Source organism: Rhea americana, unplaced genomic scaffold (genome assembly GCF_003343005.1).
Source record: "Rhea americana isolate MKP2758 unplaced genomic scaffold, rheAme1 scaffold_11, whole genome shotgun sequence".
NCBI lineage: Eukaryota > Metazoa > Chordata > Aves > Rheiformes > Rheidae > Rhea > Rhea americana.
Genome location: NW_028185150.1, coordinates 9,342,219 through 9,364,945, shown reverse-complemented (window position 1 = coordinate 9,364,945; position 22,727 = coordinate 9,342,219). Strand labels below are relative to the sequence as shown.

At 41.1% G+C, this 22,727-nt stretch overlaps 1 long non-coding RNA gene across 1 annotated transcript; it reads right to left on the bottom strand.

Annotated features, from left to right (window-relative positions):
- Window positions 1-9,968: 9,968 nt before the first annotated feature.
- On the bottom strand, window positions 9,969-16,622 carry LOC146601092 (uncharacterized). The gene is made up of 2 exons (XR_014896896.1): window positions 14,693-16,622; window positions 9,969-10,617 (listed from the first exon to the last, which is right to left on the bottom strand). It is a non-coding gene; the product is annotated as an uncharacterized LOC146601092 (long non-coding RNA).
- Between the last annotated feature and the right edge of the window lie 6,105 nt (window positions 16,623-22,727).

Here is a 22,727-nt window from a genome sequence, read left to right as displayed (position 1 = left end):
AAATATTTGTCAGAAGACCTAAATGAGTGCGGAAACTCGGGCTGTAGTCCAGGGACTGAGTGAGCAGGAAGAGTCTCCTTGACTTAACTGAGCTAAAAGGCCTATCTGTGCACTCCATTGCAAGATCCGGGTTTTAAATGTGTTTGTTAGTCTTCAAAGTACTTGGCTCTTAGGAACCCTGATCCGGTATTGTTAATTACTGGTCAGTTCTTCTATGGCTGGACAGCCTCTCTTAATGCTGTCATCTTGGAAATTTGCAGGATTTCTTCCTAGAGTTCTGATTTTTTTTTGTTTTGTTTTGTTTTTTTTTTTTCCCTTACGTTTCAGACTGAGACATGTAGTGTAAGCCTGACTTTTCCTTTCAAGAGTGTACTTCCTGTTTCAAAAGTAACTTCTTCTGGATACACACCTGCCACATTGCGCAGGCAAAGAGGATGATGTGTCATGAGTKTTTGCTTTTTCCCTTGGAACTCTGTCACTATTGGCTGTAAATACTGACAATATGTTCAGCATTTCCAGTTACAACCTTAATGTGACACTGTTGCTCCTACTTTTCCCCAGACAGTGCGACAAGCAGCAAAGCTGAACCACATCATCATARTACTGGCCAGCAGAGCTTCATCATCCAGAAGCTGAAGCTTTTCTGGAGGGGTAGAGGGGAAGTAAACTTGTATATCAAAGCAGCCACTGCTATTTGCAAATAGGCTGTAAACATAAGTGTATGCCTCCCATACACAGTTGGTAACCTGATGATTCATTGGCAGGTGCGTCCTTGCTATGTTTAGAACTCTCCTGGCATACAGTAAGTCTTTTGGACTGGATAATATATTTAACCATGAAAATACTCACAAAGTCACTTGGAGCTACAGCGTTATTTAGCGTTCCTTAGCTGTGTACAGGACCCTTGCATTGCTGCCAGCTTTCTTGCTGTTCCTCATGGTTTTTTTTGCTTCCACTCAGCTCCTCTGGGACACTTGCTGTAAGAACAAATGGAATTAATTTCAGTATAAGTGTGAGGAGGAGGGGATGAGTAGCAGCTAAGGTTAAACATGCATACAGTATCCAGCTTTTACTGCAGACTAGACAGGACCTCTCAAAAGTAGAAAAATGGAAGGACCCCAAATAGTCCTGACAGTTGAAGTATAGATTGAGCTTTCAAACATAAGTACTCTTCCCTGCTGTTTAGACCAGCAGAAGACTATGATAAGGATCCTCTTCCACCACCATCTGCAGTTCTGAGAAACATCTGTGTCTGCTCRTGTAGAAAGAAAAGTAGCATGGAAATTGTGACTTACTGTGAGATGTAAAAAGATTTTTGCAAAGCCAAATGCTCAAAAGTGCTTCCTTATAAAGTCACCCTTTACTGTATTTCATGACTGAAAATGGCACTTTTGCAAGTACATTATTGTTAACTATGAAAGATCGTAAAGTAGTGCTTGGGAGATGAGGTGGCAAGCAAGGGAGAGGCCCCTGCGTAAGTACAGGGCTTGTAACATGCTAACTTAAAAATTGGACTTATATGGGAAGAAGGATAAAGGAGATTTGTTAAGGCTGTTACTGACTTGAACTTCTATGTTGGAGTGGAAGGTCATCAGATGCACAGACCTGGTCTTCACTACAGGCTACTTACTATGGGGTATGGTAGGTGCTTTTCAGAGGACAGAATAGGCATCTGCTGTAGGCCTAATAGACACTTTTATTTAGAATTAACCCTGTGGGAGGCTTTTGCTTATGGTTCATGTCCAGGTATACTCTTTTACTGCAAAGCATTTTAGCTGTTGCTTCCTTCCTAGAAGCTGCTGTCCCAACTTCAAACACTGCTTCCTGTGCTTCGTAGAAATGATCTTACAGTTTCTTTCACGAGCCTACAGTTGCTTGCTTGTTCCCTTAGCCTTTTTTTTTCCTGCACATCTCTTATTAGTAAGTCTTAATTTCACCTYCCTTGCCCAGTTCCCATACCATTTCATTAGGTTTTTCTAGAAAGCAAATAAAGTGTTAGAGTAAACAAATACGTAAGATGTGATGTATCTCATTCAATTTTATGAACACATGTGTATCATTAATATATTACCTGACACTGCTGCCCATGCTTATGGTTTGAGTAATAGGGTTTTCTTAGTGGGGAAATAAACTGAGGAAGGGAGATCTGTAATTACAGATGTTTACTGTTCACTGAGCTGAGCAGGGGTCCTCTCCCCATCTGCAGTGAGTGGTTCAGGGAAAGCCCTGGGCAATGCGTAATCCACACTCTTGTTCTTGCACCCCCAAGAACCGTTAGCACCACTGCTGCTATACAGGAGCTGAACTTAAGAGCGGTATTGGCTCAAGTACCCTGGTGATTTTACATCAGAAAGTTTTGTAATTTTATGCGAGTTATTTTGACGTTATATGCATCATCTCCCCTTCTGTCTTTAGTTGCCCTGCTTCTTGAAAGGTGTGCTGTAGTTTCTTCTGCTTTAACAGCAATACATGATGGAAGGTGTTTGGTGGGAAARCCTGCATAGTAAGGAGGAATCTTGGCACTCAAGCTTCACCATAAATATACAGAGCCAAATTCACCCTTTTCAGTTACGAGTTACTGAAACAAAATGTCCAAAATGAAAATTTTCTAGAACTYTTTGTTACAGAAGCACTTCTTCCCATTGCCTTGCTAATTCAGAATAAAGCCAGAATTCATTACGTCATAATTTAGGGGAGGAAGGGACAGAGAAGAGAGTTAAATCCACCTCTGCACTAAGAGAAATTCTCCTTTTGCATGTTAGAACAGCCTGGACTGAATGGGATTTTCTGTGCARGGTATTATCTGGGAGTGGTTACTGCACATAAACTTCATTTTACTACAGTATTAACTTTAATAATTGACAAGGCTGCATTGTTGTCCAGTGGAGAGAAGAGATGGGAGCAGGGACTGGAGGTGTTTAGCTATTCCAAGGTTTTCAGGGGCTATTGTGGCAGATGCTGAAAATCAGCAGAGAAAATGTGCAAAAATAAAGGCAAGCAGCAACAGCAGAGGCAGAAGACAAGAGAGGTAACCAGCCTGCCTTCTCACTGTAGCAGCCTACCAGCTGTCTTCCTCTCCTGTGGCTCAACCCTTTCCCAACAGCTTGTTTCTTGAGACAGCAATTGCCTTTTCTGTGCTTTCCACTGAATGCCACCAACTTTTCTACACAATTCTGCTTCCTAGTTGCTCTCAGAGTAATTCCCTCATTATCCAGTCTTTCTTCTGCTACTTTATTCCTCTCACCAGGCTAGCATTTTGTTGTCAGTGTATGTTAGTGTCAAAATGAATGCATATCAGTAAGTGGAGTTCAGTACTGCAAAAGATTTGCATCAACTTGCAGCTGGGGCTACACAAAATCTTGGCAAATAAGCCTAATGCTTACTTGTAGAAGAGCAGGCATCTTCTCTCAGAGACTGATAAGCCTTTTGGGAGGCATGGAGACAAGAACTTTGCAAGTAACCTGCACAAAAGTCACTTTTAGGGGGAAAGTAACTATTGGTGACAGTGGACAACGAAAGGGCAGATGGTGAGAAGATGGTTGCATAAGATAGCAAGAAGCCTTGGGAAAGAACAAAAGGCAAAATGATAGAGGTAATACACGATGTGGATGGTTCAAAGTGAATGCATATTTTAACATGATCAGGATTGCATGATTTAAAGAGAAAAATAGACACCCGGGGAAAAAGCTGAGAGGAAAAGAAAGACTATAGTGAAAATAAATATGGGTATTAGACAGGAGGAGATAAACAGAGGGAGAAAAGCTAGGATAGGAGAAATTCTAAACTTAGTATTATTTAGCAGACACTTGTGACATTGGATGTTTGCCGTAAATAGTGTACAAGAGTTAAGTGTCTTTGGGAGACCTTRCCATACTGAGGAATTAGAGTTTTCAACAGAAGAGAAACTCCATCCTCGTTCCTCCATCTGGTGGTGGGAAGGAACATTTGCTGCTTTCTGGGTCCATAACAAAGAGGTAAGGAGCAAATGTGCTAGATCTGGGAAGAGACCTTACGTGCACCTTTGGATTTCCCCCATCCCCAAATTGTAGACAGAGCTTTAGGCTGTGAACCTTATGTTGCTTGATCTTGACTGCAATGCCTTAATACTGGTTTACCTCAGTTTGGCTCTTAGAATATCTTTGTCACAGAAAACAAAGCTTTTCCCCAAGAATTAAAAACTGCGAACATGAAATGAATCCAAAGGAGATGGTCAGTAAAAAGAGCAGAAGGGGACTTGGCATCACACACCATAAGCAGTATCAGCCCCTCTGTGCTGCTGTTGTGATGCTTGAACAGCTGTTCAGGCTGAAAGCAACTGGTGTTACAGTTTTATGCAGGCCCCAGTGGCTGAGGAATCAGGATCCACTTAGTATCTGCTTCTGAGCCAAATTGTATTGCCCGGGATTTTTATGGTCAGAACCTTTGTACTGCTCAAAATAGTTTGCCCTATAAAATGTATTGTTTTTGTGCCAGTGTAATTAAAGTGGTACAGGCTGCAGTGTGTATGAAGCTCCACAGGTATCAGTATGCCTTAGACCAGTTCACTCGTGTAGAATTATTGGAATATGTTAAATTGAAGGAATATCCTTTATTTCATTTTAAAGGCATTTACAGGAATGCTGTTGGACTTCAAATGTTTCAGCTAAAAATTTGTGTCTCTGCAAAAACTGGTTTGCTGGATGTGAGTTGACTGTAGGTTAGCTTCTAAGGCAGGCCTGATTCACCTTTCTATGATCTAGTAAAACAGGCACAGTGATTTACAACCAAAATTGCGTATATTAATAACACAACTGTGGCTTTCCCTGTCCTTGTGTTTTTGACAGAGCAGCTATACATGGCTTTCCATAGGCTCTCAGAAGTGTTTTCCATTTGGAAACACTATTCAAGGCCTCTGCAACAGTATTTAACAACAGGAGAGCCCAAACCCTACATATGCTCTCTACTGAGACCTCTGATGTATGTCACCCTCCTACCTCTCATCTCTCCGCAGACTTCTGCTGCTGTCTTTCTGGCCTCTGCCCATTAGCCAGAAGAGAAAGAAAAAAACTTTTTGAAAGCCCAAGACTTTTCTTTGCATACTGTTAGCACAAAATTAGGAGATGTTTGATACAGTCAGTGCTCTTTGGTCTCTGTATCTTCTCAATCCCCAGTTTCCCCAAATTGGGGTTTTGCTTGTATCTCCAGGTTCATGTGTAAGGATGGTAAATTGTCTTATCTAATCCTGTAACTTAGATGCTCCATTTCCCTTGTAGCTTCTGTTCAGCAATGCAGATGTTTAGATTTTGCTTTGATTGGCATTGTATGGCCTAAGAGGCAACAGAAAATACAGACAAGTGTTGTAATTGCACAATTCCTGCCATTTTGAAATCTTCCTTTGCTCTAAGGCAATCCCTCAAAGAGGACTTTGCTAAGCACATTGTTCTGAAAATTGCAACTTTGCATCAAGTTATTGTTGATGTAGTTTGTCAGATATGACTGGGAGATGTGAGGATCTCAGCCTGGAAGAGATTTGGGCTCCAAAGCAAAAACCATTGGAAGAGCAGCAGTTGTTATGAAGCTCTGATGCAGAAAGGAAACCTCCCTAACTCCTTGTCTCTGAACAAGTGCTGAACAGCACGTGTTTTAGACTCTGATGAAAGTGAAAGAAGTCACCCTAGGAGGTAGGAGATTACCCTTGGTTTTCTGAACTATGCTGCAAGCATTTAACTGAACTTCTCTGGCTTTGCATGTCATGTTCCCTTTCTTCTGCCCTCAGTAGAGAGGGGGGAAAAGCATGTCCTTGTAGAAACCATGCTCTCTGAATCAGTTGGTCTGTATCCAGGGCCACGTTTCATAGCTGAAGTCTTGTGGCCAGCATCACAGGAATGTTTCTGTTCTTCATATGTCATGCCTAATCCAGACCAAATCTCCATCATTCATGTCAGAGCTATTCTGCAGGGGTCTCTTGGATCTCAGTGGTTGGAAATGCTGAAGCCTTCTCTACACTAGGAAGATTTTGGTAGCATTTCTAGACTTCTAAAGACAAAAATTAGCATGTTTTAAGTAAGAAATGATAAATTTGTGAAAAATGCTGTATTATGGGATTGTAGGGGAATGAGCTTAATGCCCTAGTCCTTTGTCCTTTTATTCATAAAAAGAATGACAGGAAAACCAGAAAACTGTGCTGAGTTTGGTGCATTTGTGTTTTGCCTGTTACGTCTCAGCACAGAAAATTCCTATGCCTGGGCATAAAAACAACTACATCACCAAACAAGAAGCATCATGTCAAAACGTGGTGTCTGCTTATATACCTTGTTCTGGCTGCAGATGGCACTATCCCACCCCTCTGCCTCTGCCTGCCCTTCCTGAGGGTTAAATATTCCCTGGGCTTCGGGGTCTAATCTTGCAATCATGCCCTAGCACAATTCAGGTGCCACGTTAAGTTAGTTCGTGTAAGTAGKTGCTTTTAGCTTGTCCTGATTAACTGTCAGCGAGCTTTGGGGGACCGGGCTTCTTGTCTTTCCTTCCTTCAGGGGCTGAACAGGTGCCTTTGCTCTTTACTTTAGTAAATCGTTCCAAGCCCARGGAATCTCGAGGCAGCAGTGTGGCAGCACCAGCAGAAGCATCGTTAGCTCAGGGGGCAGCCGTATGGTCCAAGGAGGACCACTGATCCGAGCTCAAAAGCCACTGAGTGATGAAGAGATGCTCCCTGGGGCCGGTGCATGCTGGTGAGGCGATACTCTTCCCACGCTGCAAGTTGTGCTGTAACCAGTTGTTGTCCCCATGCAGTAGTGGGAAAAGGGATGAAAAAATGTGTGGGACAATACCTGGGAAAAGTACAAAAACCAACAGCAATCACCACCTGAGTTTAATAATGAATAGCAACACTGAGATCTTTGATGCTGGCTCATATTACACTCAACTCATGGGTTTCATCATGCACAGCAGTATTTTTTTATATTGATCTAGACCGGTTTTCATGATCACTCTCTGACTACAATTATTTAAAACAACATTTGCTTTTTTAATTCCCTTTTTTATTATTATTTGGACAATATATATATACATATGTACAAAAACATCTATGCCTACTTTTTTTTTTCTTTTCTTTTTTTTACAATTTCATGTGATTTACAAAACAGGACAGCAAAATAACTTATAAAGGATACGAATACTGTACAAAAATAAAACTGATTAAACTGTCGGAAAGTTGGTATTTTACAGTGTCACAGATCACTAAATCTGTAAAACAGCATTTTGAAGTATGTGTCTAGTCTGGTGTATGCTGGGCTAAGTCCATCTGCAAACTGAAAATAGATCTGTAATACAGGTCATGAAAAATTGTTCAAAAAAGATGTATGTTGTATAGCTATACCTTTAAAGCCATGGCTTCTCTATAGTAATGGGCTTTCTTAACCAAGGAGAGGAACTGTCCTAACTTCAGCACTATTAAGTATTTCCAAAATAGTACAAGTATATATGTTATTAGAGAACCTGATTTTCCTTTCTTTTCCAGTAACTGCAACACTCTTCCTAAACTTAACCTCAGGATGCAAAGAAGTAACCTGGAGTTTATTTCATGTATTAGATCCGTTGTTTGCTTTTACTAAAAGGAAAAACTCAAAACCTCGAATGAAAAAGTAAAATAAAAATCTATAAACCTGATCATTCCCAATATATTCTGTTAGTGGTTAATGAATCACATATTAATCCTGACTGTTCTATGCTGAAATACAGTATACATTAGAGCAAATCAGTTACTACTTAGGAGGKTTTTTTTCAGAAATAGGGTCTTGTCACAAGTGAATATGATATGAATCTATGTGTGTATGGACCAAATTACTCCCCATCTGTTAACTCTTTTAGAGGAGTCTGACATTTCTTTAAATGTGTGTCTACCCCAAATATTCAACTGGGGATCCCTAAAGTCRGACGGCTACATCCATACATAGGTTAATCCTGGTAGCTAAGTGACCAAAACATTTACATATTGATTTAAGMGGTGCTTATCAATCAGCTGTAGCTCCCCATTGTAGTTGATAAGATGTGAGGGTGTCTCTCCTATTTTACAGGATCAGGCCTTAATTTTCCAAGTACTGCATTTGTCCTACCAAATGGCAGCAATACAGACTGTAGGACTGACTCTGAAGTTTGTGTGATCTTCACAGAGAAAAATAGGGATAAATGTGAATGCTCCTTTGAATCTCACAGGGTTACATGTGGCCCTGACCCCACTCAACAAGGCAGCATTAACAGTACTGGTAAGCACAACACTCTGTATATTTCTAGCTCAGTAGGAATACTGAGGCTACCTATTTTTATAAGGAAGAACGTATGTCCTTACAACCCAATTTGGACACCAGAAATTAAAGTTTGGTTTCTAAAATAAATGTTTCAAAAAGCTGAAACGGAGGTAGAAAGTGTGCTTGGTTTCCTGATGTCTTCACTGAAGAAAACACATCCCTTTTTATTCCACAGACTGCTCATTATCCCTAATGCCTTAAAAGCAGTTCTCTTCACACAGACAGAACTTATCATGAACTACACAGGTAAARACACTGTATGCAAACTGATTTCTAATGCTGAAAGCCATATATAACTGTAGAAGAAAATACTCTACTCTCTGAGTTGATTTTTTTTGTTTGTTTCTAGGAAGCAAGCTTTTTATCAGGTAAAACAATAAGATACTGTAATTGCAGGTGTACTAACAAGATTTTTATGTACAAAATTTTACAAGATCACCTAAATTCATCTGTAGTGGAAACACTTCAGATTTCAGTGTGATTACTCCCAAGATGAATTTGGCCCTAAGTCTCTATAGTAGGGCTGCACCTCCCCTTCCTCTTTTTGAGGAAGGGGTAAAAACAGAACAGAAGAAGAATGTTTCTGAAAAGAAAAAAAATGTGTAAACATAATTCTCCCCCTATAAATAGTTGGGGAGGGAAAAGTCACTGATAACCTCTTACAGTTCATGCTTTTAACATAAACAAAGATGAAATAGATAACGACAATGATTTAAAGTTTTCCTTCAGTGATGTTTTTTTTTGCTCCTCTTAAAGAGCAAAACACAGCTTTAAAATAAATGCAATATTGCCTTTATCAGTATTTGACGTGTCACACATGACACAGGTACAACGCAAAGTACTGAGGGAAGCTTTTGTCATAAGGAATATTATGACATACTTTCCATGTTGTATTTCCAGCTAGGTCACGGTTTCCCCCATACTCTACAGATGTAAAGAGATATATAGGAGCCCTTTCAAAGTGCTCTTTGCAATAATTTTAGCTGTTTCCATTAACAGAGTGCTCTTAAGGAAAGGTCTACTCTCACCATAAGCACACACAACTCCCATCAGATTTTGCAGGAGTTAGGTAAGTGTATGAAGAGAATAAATCTTTAAGGCAAGTGTATGAAGAGAAAAAACCTTTAAAAAAGCAGCAATTTATAAAGATGGTAGCTGCTATTATGCACCCATTCAAATAAAATACAGCAGAATAAAGCACTGTTAGTGGCATTTCTGTAGTACAGTACGGTATTTACTGTCAAATGAAAGTATAGGATCAATTGAGGGACGTGTGTTTCTGCCCTCTTAACCCTGCCACATTATGTAGGCTGACTTGTGTTTTTTCCAGGTGAGTGAATACTAGAGCTAAATACACATACTGTCAGAAAATGACTGAATTTTTTTTCTTTTTTTTCTGTAAGTATCCACTTGAATTATGCACATTTTTACTGGAAAAAAAAGTGCAGCTTATATTCAAAAGTATAGTTAATACAAAGAAAAATGAAAAGACCCATTGAAGTAAATGGATCTTCTTGAGTATAAATTCACCTTATCTCTGTATGTCAATCAGATGCTATTAGTAACAGATGCAATATTTCTCTTAACAGTCTTTCTAAATGAAGGATCATTTTGAGAAAGAAGCAAATCCCTTCTAAAATGTGCTATGGAGTTTTTACTTGATAATTATTTAAATGACTCGGAAAGTGGTTTTACTCAACAAATTTTAAATACAAGCAGCATTACATTGTTCAACAAAACATGTTCATGACACAGCAATCACAAAGACCCTGGAATCACGCTACTCTGGTGTCACAGGCCAAACCATCCAGTCAGACATATATACACCAGTGTCAATGCTTTAAATTACAAAAGAAAGTCATCGCCTAGTTTGATCGCCATCCCTTCCCTCACTCGCACTCTGAATTCACTCGATTAAGACTGCTGTTATCACCAAAGGGTGCAGAGGGGGCACAGAGTACTTCTTCTTTGAACTTCAGCTACATGTGCTTTCAAATCGCAAGTAGGGACCACAGCAGTACCACAGTAGGCTGCTCTTGCACTGTTCATGATGTCCTTGCTGCGGCTCACTTCCCCCTGCTCCCATCCCCAGGCCAGCTCTGCCTTCACAAGGAGCTGGAGCTGGATTTTTTGGATCTCTTGATCATACTAGGGTGAAACTCGGTGTGGCGCCGGGCATGCTTTGTTAGGTGGTCACTCCGCATGAACCGCTTCTCGCAAAGAGGGCACCGAAACTGTTTCTCGCCGGTGTGGGTTCGGTAGTGCCGGGTGAGCTCGTCAGAGCGAGAGAACTTTTTAAGGCAGTCGGGCCACGTGCAGGGAAATGGTCGCTCACCTGTGGAGGAAAGGATGACAAGAAGTTTAGGGGAGGGGGTATGAACAGGTACAAACTTCGCCGCAGCAGGGCAGCTGAGAAGCCAGCGAACATGCTGCTGAGCAGAAAAGCTGCCTTGGTTTCTTGCCATGAAGCCAGCGTCTGTGGAACTGTTGATCACTCACTTCATCAGGTTTCAGTCTCACCTCTAGCAGGAGCCAAACCCTCCTCCAACCACATGAAACTCGCATTCTAGTGCAGAACCTTACATGACCCCAAATGCTGTCATAACAGCAGATGAGCTCTGCCTATTCCTGTACATTTTTTATGTAGAGCTCCCTACAGAGGCTTGAGAAAGGAACACCAGTATTATTCCTCTACCACTTCCATTCTGCTGAATAAAATCATCTGTAACTGTTAGAAAAGAATCCCCCAAAAATCTTTCACCTAAGACAAGCCCAGTCTGTGAAGAATTGAGTGGGGAGGTAAATAGGAGAGCTGTGCAGCCCAAGGGCTAAAATAGGTATAGCAAAAACGCAGTGCCTGTAGAGAAAAGGCCTATGCTCCCTTCTTTTCCTATCTCCTCCCCCTAGAAACCCATGCTGCTCCAGAAAATGAAGGACTCCCCACCACCTCTTACATAGCTGATTTGAGGGCAAGATAAAATTATCTCACTATTTACAGATCTATCAGCATGAATGCTTGCTATGGTGGTAAAGAACCAAACCAGCCACCTTAACCTAAAATACACTACACAGTTGTATTAGAAAACAGGATGTCTGGAGTTAACTGTACTCACTACTATTTCTCCAGTATCCCAAATCCCTCCAGTTCACCTCTGCAGTTTGCGTGGGTCTTGCATAAARTCACAGACCCAATTCTTCCTCACCTGCAAAGATGACTCAATTATATGTCACAGAAGGAAATGAAAACGTTAACTTTGCGTGAAAGCTTTCAGTCACCGACACTATGTACGAGTGCATTAATCCCCTTTCTTATGGATCTCCTGAAGGGAATATAAATGACAGCTATTTGACAGCTATTTATAGTCAACCATGAAATATAAAAGATATCCCAGGAGTTTTTCCAACTTGGAATAGTTGGAAAGAAATTCAAGAACTCCAGTATTTCCTGACACTGTGAAGTTTGGCACAACACACAAGCTCATTTTACATTTACAGATCGCAAAAAAGGGAGTCATTTACAAGAAAGTATGCCTTGGAATACTCTCCAGACACAACAACAGAGACAAAAAAACAAAAGACCAGACTAAAGACTTGAAGAATGAATAGCCCAGAAGCCAGGAGGACAACAGGGGGAATGGAAAGTATAGCAGGCCTTTAGGTAGGAAAATGGGGGAATGGGAGGCAAGGAATGACTGATGGCATCCAAACGATGTAACATCAAAGAAGAAGACAAAGAGGAAGATGACGGGCTTGATAAACTGAGATTTAGCTATGCAACGGGCAGTAAGAGACTCAAGTCTCTTCATTTTAATGGTTTAGGCTCCTAATTACATGATGTTCYTTGACAGGCAAACTACACTGTTTCAGACTGACCAGGATTTGGTACAGCTTTTTTGGCATGGTTTTAGTGAAGTGAGCGGACTGTGTTTGTTAAAGCAGTCTCTTACGCCAGCCACAGTATAGCCTGCTTCCTGTGCATTTTCATTCCTCATCTCACAGCAAGATGAAGAAGTCAGAGAAGAAGAAAGCAAAAGTAGCAAAATGCCAACTTAGCTTGGAGCACCAACTCAGAGCATTGAGGAAACACCCCTGCAAACCATTCTGACCTGTGCGGTTTTTATGGGTTTCTTGGCTTCCTGGTGTGTTTTTAGATCTGGCTGGAAGCTTTTCTGAATCACCACTGCTTGTATAGAAAAAAATAACAGTCTGTTTGCTCACACCTGTATGAAGGCCATGATCACAGCTACAATGCACAGCAGCACTGGGAGGTGTGCACAACCATACAGAGCTGCTCCTCTCTTCTGGCTTTGGTCTACTCGATCTCTGCACATGGCATTCAAGTCAAGCCATTTCACTTGTACTGCTCTTTTACTACCTATGTTTTTTGTCACAGGTTCTTGAGACAGATACCAGGAGGTACAGAAAGCYTTCTGGATTACCCAGGGAAGGTGAGAGAAATACTATGAACCCTGTATGTGCGAAGGCATTTACTCTATGACTCTTTGTCAGGTACCTACACTCCAGAGCAGTGGAGGAAGTTCAGACATCCTTGCCCTTTCCCCAGAGGCAACATTTCTTATCTCCTACCTGACAACTCTTCAACCAGCARAAGGACCTAACTCTATTAAAGATCAGGCACCTAAATTAAATAACCAGGATTACTGTATTTGGGGTTCAGTGACTACATTCGAGACACCGTAACATCCACTGGGTGCGTAAAAGCAGCTGTTCCGAATCTGACCACATATATCCCTTGAGAAACCAGCCTACCTTCTCCGTACCTGTGGGAAGCAAGAAAAAGAAATGGAACCTGGTTCCTGGAATTCTTTCTGAAATGCAATGGGAGTGTTGGGACTTCCATCATCATTCCCCTGCATAATCATTTCACATGATACAGGAAAACACTCCAGGTGTAACATAATGACAGAGGTACTGGAAAAGGCAGCACTTGCCTAAGACTCCTTGGATAAGCTTGCAGTGCCACAGTACCTAGATACATGGATCATTCACAGGTGGAACTGTGAAGACCACAGAGAGCCTTGCACAGGGTGGTTATACCCCTCTGTAAGTGCAAGAGCTGCCTATGTGCTCAGAGCGGCAAATATGGCAAAGATCTCTAAAAGATATGAACAGTTGCACTTCCTGAAATACACAAGAACTACAACTGGAACCCATCGCAAGCCGCCTACAGCCAAGTCCTGAAGTGCAGTTAAGAGATTGTCACAACCACTTTAGAGATGCATATATAAAAGTAGGCCAGGCATAATCCGAGCTACAAGAAAGTGTTAAAACTCTAGACTTTTCAAGAGCAGAGAGACGAGGGGGAGGGAGACTTTCTCCAGGCCCTCGGTGATTGTCTCTGAGCCTGGAAATCTACTGTTCCCCTTGGTTACAAAGTCATAACCAATTATACAAGCCCAAAGAGATGGTGGTTCCCTGATGGACTTAATAGATGCAGAGCAGCAGTGGAATGTGCATTTAGAAGGCTTTTAAAGCAAAGTAGAGATGTCTGTTGACATATGATGACTGTGCACTCAGCAAAAATGGACATTGTATTTGCTGGTTATATTCAGCACAATGTTTTTTTAACGTGCCAGAGAGCTGGTTGAGTTGTGAGTGGTTGTGAGATCTACAGAGCAAAACAGTCTTTAGGTATGCTGCAACTCATACACAGCTGAACAGCACAAAAAGCTGTAATACATGCTGATGCTGCCTCCATCTGGTGCTATTAATTTCTGTGCCACATCCAAGTCAGCAATATATTTTTTCATATCCTTTTCCCCTCTTGAAACAGCCACGCTGAAACTGAGTAGTATTAAATACAGTTTCTTCTGCTGGTAGTATACTTCTTATGTTTTAAGTTATGTTTTAGCTTGGATTTTAATCAAGTAATGAAGAAATGGCCAATGATGATGCATCAACAATAACTCAAAATTATGTGCAATAGCAATCTGATTGTAAGAGAAAAAAAAAGTAAGTAATTTTATTCAAAATATACCCAGGGCAGCTTACAGAAGTAACAACAGAAGCAACAAACAAAACAGAAGCTGATTTACAGATTGTTGGAATAGGTGTATCTGTAGACCTGCTGTTCTTCATCCCATTTGCCTCTAAGGATGAATCTGGGAAGGAGCATACACTGGGGTGGGGGAACCATGCAGAGTGACTTTGGCTCTTCACAGATCCTCTCTGGAGTCTGCAAAACTCCTGCTTCTGCAACCCCAGCTCATTTTAAATTTCATATGGATGTACATGCCATTGCCTTCTGGTCTCTGTTCTCTTGCTTCAGTTGATCTTTTCACTCTGTTCTTTCTCCTCCCCCTCTTCCTCAAATGGTTAATTTCCTCTTTCTCTGTGAGTTTAAACTCTGTATCCAAGCTGCTTTGTATGACCCGAAACAGGTGACTTACCATTTTCTTCTGACTAGACAGTCAATTAGTTAGTTTTGCCCTATTCTGAGGCATGCTAGATTTTCCATGTTGTGGTCTTGGTGCAGGAAAGGTTTCTGAAAAAAGAAATTGTCATTAGTAGACTTGGTTACGTAGTTAATAACACAGGTAGTACCCACTATCTTGATTCATCACTTGTTTTCTCACTACAAAATGGTGTCTTTGATGTGGATGTCCGAGGTTGGGAGTTGCAGATCAGTGGCTTTAACAAAGATGATTTAATTCWGACAGGTAAGTAGCAGACAATTCTGGACAAGTCACAATCCTAGAGGTTTTTTTTTTTTTTTTCTGTAGGGAGTGTGTGTAGCAGGAAAAAAGTGGTGTTTGAAAAAGCAAAAGACAAAGTTGACAACCATACACTTGGGCTATTCTCCCGGCTTTTAACAGGGCATGCTCTAGAATTGGAACAAGCTGAGTTTCTGTGAAGGAGTGAAATAGTAAATGAAACACTAAAATTGTTTGAGCACTGACATTATAGAAGACTTTCAGAGATTTTGGGTGGAGATCCAGCGGAGATGAACAGTTTTCTAGACTTCTTGCTTTGTTTTTCAGAGTGGCAGAAGCAAAGTTGGACACAGACATAACTGCAGAGTCTGGGGTCTTTGCTAGCTAGTGCATTTTGCTACTGAATAATGCTGACTACAGTGCTTCATACATTAACTAGAAAGTCAAATGGAATGTAGTTGTAACTACTTGAATGGTCAGCCAGACATCCTTGACTGACATATGCACCAATGAAAAGACCAGCAGATAGATGGTGGGATTGTGCTGCCTAGGACATATAATAGTAACTATACTGTGTGTCAAAATTGAAGACTGGTTTGAGTTGAACTTCCAGGATGCAATGACTGTGCTTGACTTCCACACTGTGTAACTGGTCACGTAACACAGCACAGCTAGCCATGTAACACAGGACTAAAGCAGGGCAACCTTTCCTGTCAGAAATTTGAGGGAGTTGATGGTAAAAAAGGAGATGGGAAAACACAGAGTTGCTCATACTGAAATAAGGGAATCTATTGTAATCAGGCAAGAACAAAATTACTTAGGAGAATAGGACGGGCGTTTGCAGGAAGCTGTGGTGGGGAGATGGGGGAGCAGCAGTCCTATAGCTTCAACATGGACAATCAACATGGCATGGTTCAAATAAGAGAATCTAATATACCTTCTTCTTGCCTTTGTCTTCCAAGATCCTCCTGAACCTCCATGGCTGTTGGAGCTTGAACTATCCAAAGAAATCTTTGTATCCTGGAAGATCTGGTCCTGAACTACAATCCCTATCCTTGGCTTAGGCTGGACCACAACAAAAATTTCTTTTTTTTTTTCTTCCCCTATGCCCTCCCATTCAGAAACCACTCCTGAGCGTCTCACTGTCTCCTGAAGTATCACAGGTTCTACAGACGCTACAGACATAGTCCAGTTTATTGCAGGAGTTTTTTTTGGGGGGAAGGGGAAAAATAAAGGACAGGACAGGCTTTCTTCCTTGCCCTAGAACAGCTATTATCTCAGGTCTTCTTTACTTTTTCCTCCAATGTCCTTGTTTCCCACACACATTCTGAGTGAGTCGTTTCCTGTGGGTCACTGCATGTGGATGCTTAGTCAAAATCCAAGGTGTTCTGAAGATGATAAATCTCATGTGCGTCTGTMCACCCACTTCTGGGCAGACAACTGGAGGCCTTTCAATCAGCCTTTTCCCTCTTCTGTGATATTCCAAAATTGCATCATTAAAACACATGACAACCACAAAACTACAGATACTGGTGAGAAGTAGCACCAAGCAAAACCAGTGCTGAGCATGTAGGTGCTACCTGTATAAAACAAAGATTTCTGAAAGACTTAAACCCTGACCAGTTAGTTTGGCAACAGATCATACAGATCCCCTAATTAGCAACAGGCAAGGATAGCCAATAAATAGAAAATTTGTGCCAAGCAGTTTATTCCACCACCACCCAGGACTAAACATCCTAAATGGGATGATCAAGGTGTTAAACAGCTGCCTTCTGCAAGCATTTAGACCAACTCCAACATTCTCAAAACCACCACTCAACAGCTGCTTTCAGATGCAGGTGTCTGAGTTTCTTTCAAAAGACCAGATGCAAAAGCACCTGCCAAAACCCAGCTCTACTGAGAGTCCTAATGCATGCCTAAATTCCTGCGAGACTCAGTCTTGCTGTTACTTCCATCTGCTATGATGTCAGATGTAAGGTATACCCTCAGAGCGTCTCTGCTGGACTAGATTCCTCCCTGTTTGCCTTAGAAAAAGCTTTCTTGTGGGGGGGGGATTGGGCCCCCTTGTATATATCAGCCAGGTGAGCCACCTAGGAAATGGGAGACCTCTTTTTAAATCCCACTATAGAGCTAAATCCACACTTTTCATAGTGAAAACAAATATCCTCAGCAGTAACTCTTGGTATTCTGGAGTAACTTCCTACCTCTTTTCCCTTTTTTTGCCATTTGAACTTCCATTTTACAGTAACATTGAAATATTAGTTGAGCAATGGAGAGAGATTGACTCATAGTGTGACTCTTACCTGGGATTGCGGAGTACTAGATTTAGGTTTCTGCTCTGTCTAAATAATCAAACGCTTGTTAAAGGGGAGTGGCTTTAACAGAGGAAAGGGTCAAAACTTCTTCCGGTCAGAGAAGACTCTCCAAACAGCGGGGACTTGATAAATAGGTCTTTCAGCCGCCAGCAGCATTTTCCAACTATTGAGCTGCTGCGTACAATGGTGTTACGGACTTTTTCGTAACAAAAAGGAAACGGTTTGCACAGGCACCTTGCTTCACAAGGCGGCTCACGGCTAGGCATCGCTCCACCTAGGTGTCAGGCAGCACACTACAGATGACACGCTAGCAGACAACCCTGTGTACAGCTGAAGGCCTTTCTTTGGACTCTACTCAGTGACCCGGCTCTGTGGAAATAGGTGTTGCAACCCCCATGCTGCTGGAGCTGACCCAAAGTATCCACTGTCAACACATCCTTAGGGCCTACCACAGCTGGGAGGGCAGCAACAAAGCTGAGTTTCTGAGAACAAGCACTGTCCTCACTGCARTATATTCTTCTGTTCTCTAAAGACATGTGTGAGGGAAGTTGAGTGGTGGCTATCTTATCAAATTGCTCATGTACGCACAAGCTTAAGGCTCAAGGCCAGAAATACACATGGCTTAATGTTTCTGTCCATCTTTGACTGATCCAAGTTATACCACTAGTCTCAAATTTTTGTGTATTCAGAAAGATCATATAATTTTCATTACTTTACTATGAACTCATTAGTCAATATTTCAATAGACTTCTTTCAATTTTAAGGCATTTATAGAGTGTTCTCAGGCTAYTCATGGTCACCATAGCTTGCACCTAGCTGATAATGTTTATTTGTGGTAATGTAGTTTATTTAGACTGTGCCTTACTATCACCACCACCTTTTAATCTCAGTTTAATCTCTCACTCTCTTCCGGATGCAGGTTTGGGAGCTCTGTGAGGCAATAAATGACAGTGTGGTGCARAAAAGTAATGCAGTTAATTAAGGGGAATGGTTGTTCCCACACTGATCCTAGCAGCTAGAAGTGCAAGACACACAAACTGAAGGGAAGAAAAAAAAAACAAAAAACAGCAGGTGATGCCTACACATGGTCTTCAATACCACAGCACAACAGTGTGCAGGAACACATTAGAGTTGCATTTTCAATATATCCATCTGGCAACAGGAGCCACATTTGTATGGGTGACGCCTGCTCACTGCTTCTCTTCTACATGTGCGCTTCTTTACATGGGTGGTATTAATGCAGTCAGTGTAAACTTTTCTGGARTGTTTTCCCATTGCAAAATATACTCATGTAACTGACAAAAGAAAAAAAAAAAAGAAAAAAGATAAAAACACAACTGGAACTTGGGCAACACTAAACTTAATCTTTATGATTTTTGCCTGTCTTGCTCAGCTAGCAAGGCTTCCAGGCAATATGATAATGTTGCTCTGAGACCTGGAAATATGCCTATTAGCACTCCAGGAATTTACATATTTTTATAAATTTTTGGGAGCAGAGACTTCAGATGGAGCTCTTGTTTTAGTAAAAATATCCTGCTGAGTCCACTCTGCCTTTTTTTGGTCTTTCTGTAAAGGAAGTGGCAATGTGACATTGCACAAGCTGGATCAGAAGGGCTTAAAATGCTAAATTTCAGATTATGCTCCCATAAAATACTCCAAAAAGCTCCAGGCAAGTGGAGGATTGTCAGTGTATCAGCTGTATGTACACCATATCTGTACAGCCTGTCAAGCTAGTGATTATCTAGAACACAAATGACAAAGCAGCTCAGTCAAAACCACACTGAAGTGATATGGGGCCTGGCCCAACACCAYGGTATCTTGATTGCCGTACTCATCAGCTGCACTGCTTCTCTCTCTCCTTTTTACCAAAAATGCTCCTCAGCTTCACTTTGCAAAATGGCAATCCATGGATCCATGTCTCTGCCCAAAGCCTACTACTATCAATTAGAGCAAAACAAAGAGCTTAAGGGCATATGCAGTGCCTGATATTAGAAAACTCTTTGTATTGTATGGAGCTGATTTACAAGATAACACAGTTGATTGCAAAGCCTGATTAAGGAGGGAGAAGTTTTTAAACAGCAGCTCGCTCTCTCTTTTTTTTTTAAATGTCTAAACTCTAAAGACGACCTGATGTAGCCATGGACTTCCCACCAAACTGCAGCACTAATTCCAGTAAGTGTCTGGGATTCATCTCTCCAAACTTCTACAGGTCCTGTAAAAGGCATCACAAACTTGCTTCATGGTACCTTCTCTATTGCTTTTTCCCAGTCAGGAGGATCTGCTCTCAGCTGCTATATACCCTTTAATTGACTTTCCTTCACATATACATTCCTTAATTTAGTTTTTCCTGCCATTCTTTCCTGTGCTTCTTTTGGTATCTTSCCTTTTGCTCATCTCTCCTTGAGCAGGCCTTCTGACTGAGATGGCTTGTTTACTCTCATCTGCCTTTATTTTCCTTGGAAGTCCTCTGCCCTGCACATCCTTAAGTTCTCTTTTCCTGTTTCTTCCTTTTTTCTTTTTWAAGTAATAGAGTTATTACTGGCATTCTTAAACTGATTATTTACTTGAAGCCGCCCTTGTGTTTTCAAGCTTTCAAACTAACCTTCTGCATATATGCTTGTACTTGTCATCTTCTTGCWCTCTGCATTGTCACTTTCTTTCTCCTGACCTTTGCATTACTTCTACAGCTCTGGTCTTGCCYACATCTTGCTTAGGTGTCTGGGTCTTCTTCTATGCTCAGATGTCTTTCAATGGAAAGTCTGAATGACCTGCCTACGCCACCTCAGTACTGAAAACTCTCCTGTAGAGAGACCACTCTTTTAAACCTTTCTGCCACTTCCAAACTTTGAGTTTACATATCCTATTCTCGTAATACTATCTATGATAAGGTCACTTTGTATATCATATCCTCCATCTGCCCTCCAGACAAACACCTTTTGTTTTAGGGTCTCTTTGGGATGACACCACCTTGCATCTTCTACCATGCACTTCAGAAATGCTACTGGAGAGAGTTCACATGGAACAATCTTACCAGTAATAGTGTTCCAGTTTGGGACATCAGAATTTAAATAACAAATTCAAATTTATTTGGAGGTAGTAGTGATGAAATGGGCAATACTTTAGTTTTAGTGATAGGCTTGTTGTTATATCACAGGCTTTTGCAAGTACCATCAACTGACTTTTCCATTAAGATCACCACAGAAGATAGTTTTGGATGGATGTATAATATAGGTCTTCTGGAAACTGAACTAAACTCAAAGGCCCAAACTTCATGCAAACTAATAGTTATCACACATGTATTTTTAGTCTCTGAAATACAGGATGCCTTTGAACCAACAGGCTGAGCAAATTAATAATAAGATACAGACCTTTAACCTTTTAACATCATGTCTTTGTTTTTCTAACTTTATCTGTCATTTCATGTCTCACTTTCCRTAAGATGACAAAAGACGGTTCAGTAAATGTTCAGAGTCTCAGCAGCACACACCAGTTATTCAGAGCTTTCTAACTTGATTAGCTAGCATCCATGAGCAAAAGGGGATGCTGGTACATAGAAGACCATGGATGTGAATGGAAATCCTGAGAACATCTTTCAGGATTGAGAGATCCAGGATAAATATTAAAGATTTAAGACCAGGAAGTTTCCATTATTGGATATGCATCTACTTCAGCAAGAAACCAAGTTGATGGCCTGAAAAATCACCTCAGATTAAAACACTGAAAGCARATGAAAGGGATTCAAAAGGCTCAGAGTTATGAGAAAGAAATGATTTAAAAAAAAATGGAAGAAGATGTACTGAGTTTAATGTTCTCCGTAACRTGTAATTATGAATAACTCTGCCAATCCAATCCCATCTCACTGTTGCTATGGAATTGTTCTACCATTTATAAAAATAATTATCATTAGTAGTATCATTTAGTATCTCAGTTATCTACAATTAACTGTGCACATTAGAAAGCTCTAAACATTTATTACTTYAGATATTTGTAATGTTTTTAATTACAAAGAACTACAGTGAAGGTATGTTAGCATATGTGAGTTAAATGTTTAATACTTGGAGTTAAGGCCACCCACTTGTGGGTGGCACACTGTAAACCTCATGTCACTTCAGAAGATACTTATGACAATACTGCTTTCAGCAAATAGTGTGGTCTGTGCAGTATGTTAATCTGCATTTCAACACCCAAAATGTCATCCCAGTTGATGCTTCATATAGTCTCCATATAGTCCCAGTTCAGTCTCCATATCAGAGTGGATATCTGAGCAATGGATACTACATGGAAAAGATACTAATGCGTTTCCTTTGTCACCTGTGAGCCAAAAATTCTGCAAGGTATCAGTTACATTTAGCCTCTGAAACAGCATTAGAGCTGAAATCTTTGAACTGATAATACAACAGTCCCTGGAGGATAGGTAAGGGTCATCACTGACCATCTTTCCTGGCTCTAGGAGACAYTCCTAAGTGCCTACCTAAAGAGCTCAGTACATCCAGTAGTCCTCCTCATTCTCCTGACCTCTTGAGCTAGGCATACAAGAAACCCATCTGCAGGGACAGCAGTGCACAGGTAGGCAGCTAGCGCCAGGTCTCCTCCTCTGCATTGCAAATACAGCTACAGGAAAAGGCAAACCAGAGCAATAGGAGTTTAGCCAAAGTTCAGATTTGGTCATGCCCTCCCAGACAGCACTAAATACTACAGCAGTGCCTCACAGTACGTTTCTCAGCAAGATACTCATTTTGTACTTCACCGCTTACCATCACTGAAAATATACAAAATCCAGAAAAGATCAGTCATCTACAAAACAGATGTGAAGCATGCAAAATAAATGCTGGCAGCGTTTGTTTCCTTTGATCCACTCCTCTTCATACTCATACCCCACCCTTTAATTTAGAGCAATTTTTAAGCAGCCTTGTGTACTGGCATGGTGACCCCAATTGCAATACAGACATATACTGGTTTTTATTCAGCCACTTGCACTAGAAGATTTAAAAAAGTCTACAGTTACTATGCTCTTAGTTCTTAAATAGAGCCAAGGGAACTAAGAATTGCTGCAGTAGGTTATTTTTTATCACTAGGTTTCCATTTTGCCACACCCTCTAAACCACTAGGGCGAGTACATGGGTATTAAAGCACAGAGTCTTATGAATGAAGCCCTGTGGAAAATGCCATCTCAGCTGAGTTGTGATAACAGGTATAAAAAGGAACAACCAGGCAGAGCAGAAGCCAACACTGTATGGACAGTGGCCAAATCTTCCAGTGCAAGTGAGCCACATCTAGGGAGCACAAGTTAATGTGCTGGTATCACCCGCAAAGTAACCCAACTCCCAGAAGAAAAAGTCTCCTCCATTGGGAGTCTGCAGAGTTGACCCAGGTTTTTATGGCACACGCTTCTGAAGTTTCCCCCTCAAGCCCCTTTGGTCCTTCATCTGCCAGCAAAAGCCACCAAAGGTGCCAAT